Below are 3,495 nucleotides of genomic sequence, written 5' to 3'. Positions count from 1 at the left end.
GAGGGCCAGGGGGGAACCGAGGGGCAGGAGAGACCCGATTTGCCTGAAAACGTGTGCCTGAATCTTCCTCGTGTGCTGCCAGAGTGTGATAAAGGCTTGGCTTTGTAACGCTCCCTAACACAGGGTACATATGGCTAGCGTAGTAAGCCGGACGTGCTACGTTTAAATTAAAAAAACAACTTTGAAAGGAATGAGTAATAGAAGCCTCTGGCCTGGCAGCCATCTTCCTGCGAGCAGCGGAGGAGGCTCCTCGGGCTTCAACTTGGCATCAGGTGTTACCTGTGCCCGAAACGTGACGTTACCAAGAGCAGCGTGGGGCAAAAAGGACGCTATTCTGTTCTTTTTCTACTAATAGGACTGGAACTGAGTTTCACCCGAAGCCTGACTGCTAAGGACAGAGTTAAATTTACTTCCAGCGTCTGGCCTTTTTCTTCCTCTCCGTTTTTGCAGAAGAAATAAATCACTTCCGGTGTGGCTGACGTTCTTCTGGCATTATGTGCAGGGGAACATTTTTTGTTTGGGGTTTTTTTTAAAGTCTCTTCTCCTTTCAGGTTTTAATTAAAAATTAGTAACATGCATGTGTTTGGAAAATACTTATTTTCAACAACGTGCTGTGTAATTACAGCAATAGTAGCGTAAGTGGCAAAATAGTGACGAATTGCCGGTGCTGTTCTAAAGAAAGATCCAGCTCATGCGATGAGAATGGTCGCTTGCCAGTAAACTCCAGGAAAACACCTGCATTGGCTCTCAAAGCCAGTCTCCCTTACCCATTCAGTGTGGTGTCTTGCTGTTGTTGCACTGCAGTTTGAAAGAACACATGATTAAAAGAGGAAGAAGAGTCAGAAATATAGATACTACAAAACCTTGATATATTATTCTGTATTACTCTGTTAGGGGATATCTTCAGGACAGTTTTGTGGTTTTTTTTTTTTTTTTGTAGTGTGCTTGCATATTTTCTGATTAACCACGGTTTAAACGTTTTGTTCTACTTTTTCCAGCAGAAATAAGACGGAAGGTCTTTTGAAGTGTGTTGGTAGAATAGTTACCATCACCACAGGGGTATGTTAAGACCTTAAAGCAAAGGGAGAAGAGGAAAAGCAGTAAAGACTGTAGAAAAGACATAATCCTTCCTTAAAAGCTGACAGACTGGATGTCCATCTGTAACCTGTCTCTTAGGTCACATCTTGCTCATCCTGCAGTTCTTGCTTTTACAAATACAATTTGTGTGTAGGTTGTTTCTTGCACCATAGAGTATGAAGACTCGGGCCACGGTTCTTCTTCAAACATAGAAAAGTGATTACACAGCAGCTTCACCACTTCCATTTGTCTGTATTTATTTGGTGGCAAACTGATGGCCTTTAAAGGAAGTTACGGTTTCAGACTCTCGCAGGATATAGGAGGTGCTCTGGTAAATTTGTGTTTTCAGACTCTTGCAGTACAGATATCTCCATCTCCAGAGTTCAGGGTCACTCTGTTACTGCTGATAATCAAAACTTGTAGCATGCTGATATGCACTTAAGCTACGTGTATATTCCTTTGTATTAGGAAGTTAAGTGTGTTAAGAAATTAGGATTGTGAACATGAGATATTTTAGCTGCCAGTAAACACATTTAAATATTGAAAACCCTTGTAGCTGAAACTTGTAGGTCATATTGATGTTATGGTTTCAGACTCAACATTGACCATGTAAGAGAATTTAAGTTGCACCGTGTACGTAAGTCATTAGTCACAGCTTCCCCGATGTTTTCTGTCAGCAGCTAAATGCAGTGAGGTATTGAAATTTGTATTGCTTAATTTAAGAAATCTTAAATTGTATTAGTGAACCCTCAAGGAGAAGGAAATGTTTTAACATTTTTATAAGAAGGCATTTTCATTTGACAGCTTGTCAGTGATCATCCAAATTACGAGTTGTTAATATTTTAAAGATTCTGCAATGAAAATGAGTTAACAATGCTGTTTAACAGCGCGGTGGAGTTTTTTTAGTATTTATTAAATGAGACAAAATATTTTTGAAGTGGTTTACAAGGCAGGCGCTGCTGCTAGTTATTTTCCTGCTGCATGTTGTGGAAGGGGAAGTATTAGCGAGTTGTCCCCTCAAAACCACTTTACCCCTAGCAGTTGCAGTGCTGCTGCAGGATTCCTTGCATTTGTTTTAATGTTTAGTAATGCTTAATACTGGCCCTTGTAAGAAGAGGAGCTGCGCTGTTGTGACCTTACAGTAAGCTGAAAAAATATTTTAATGTAATAAGCATGTGTGAGATTCCAAAAATAACACTGAAATGGAAGAAAAGCGTGAAGAAAAGTTCCTGTCTCAGTCTGCGTGGATTAATCTTACTGCTCTCAGTGCCTGAAACTGGTACCAGCTCTGGCACGTGGTGGTGCTTCGTTAGCGTAGTCCCGTGTTCATCTCTGCTTGCGGCAGCAGTTGTGTCCCGGATGAGAAGAAGCATTTGCAGGAAGCTCCAAAATTCTTGGGAGGGAAATGCAGTGACTGTTTTCAGGTTCTTTTATAAAATCACAGGCAGGCAACTGGTGCGCGTGACCTGGTTGTAATCAGCTGTGGGCTTAAACTGAGGTGAGCGTGCTTGCTGAAAATGAGATCAGAATACTGGCTGCCTATCAATACTTGGTGGATTGGTAGTTTACGTACACTGGTTGTAATAATATTGCACCTTCCTGAAATTTCACAACGTTTAAGCTTCCCATTTCCAGAAATCAGTGCTAGCGTGCTACATTAGTATATCTTACACTTTACTGTTTATGGTAAAGTTGGAGCTCACTACTTTCCATCTGGGTAGCCTTACTAAGCCAAGAACAAACACTGAATACACATTGTCTTGTAGAAAATGTTCATTTTTGAAAGACGGTGCCAGGTTGCAACAGATACTTGATGACTCACAAAATTCTATCTGTCCAGCAGCTTAATAAAAGCAAGTTCTCTGTGCAGGCATTCTGCCCGCTCCCCCACCCCTCAATCATTGCAAGAAATGTGTCGAAACATTTTCAGAATATTTTGTAATAGTGCAGCTGATGCAGAAACAGCGTAAAAGCTGCATCCTGGCAAGTGTCAAAGCATGAAATTCCATGTGAGAAGTGCATGTTCTGGCTGTCCAGGGAAGCAACTTTCAGTGGGTCACGTGCATTAGAGGCACAAATATTTGGCGTGTGGAACTTGAAATTAAGATTTCTGGTTTGCTTTCTATGAGAGCGTGTAAGCTTCAAGGACATTTCTGAACTGGAGACGAGATGCTTAATGCTTGTGACCCAAATAGACCTATTTCAAAGAACAATATTCAAGGGAAAAAAAAAAGTTAGGAGGAAAGCATAGAAGAAAATACTTTTCCATTGTAATGTTACTGCTTTGCAGTAATGTGAGAGTTAGTGTTAGATAGTATTAAAATCTGTAGCAAAACTTGGGTCTGGAAGTATTCCAGGGAAGATAAACTAAATGTAACCGGTGCATTTATGAGTCACTGTTAATGGGATGGAGGGCTG

The sequence above is a fragment of the Apaloderma vittatum genome, unplaced genomic scaffold (assembly GCF_000703405.1).
Source record: "Apaloderma vittatum isolate BGI_N311 unplaced genomic scaffold, ASM70340v1 scaffold27162, whole genome shotgun sequence".
NCBI classification, from domain to species: Eukaryota; Metazoa; Chordata; class Aves; order Trogoniformes; family Trogonidae; genus Apaloderma; species Apaloderma vittatum.
The sequence above is the reverse complement of the archived record's forward strand: the minus strand, read 5'-3'. Positions refer to the sequence as shown.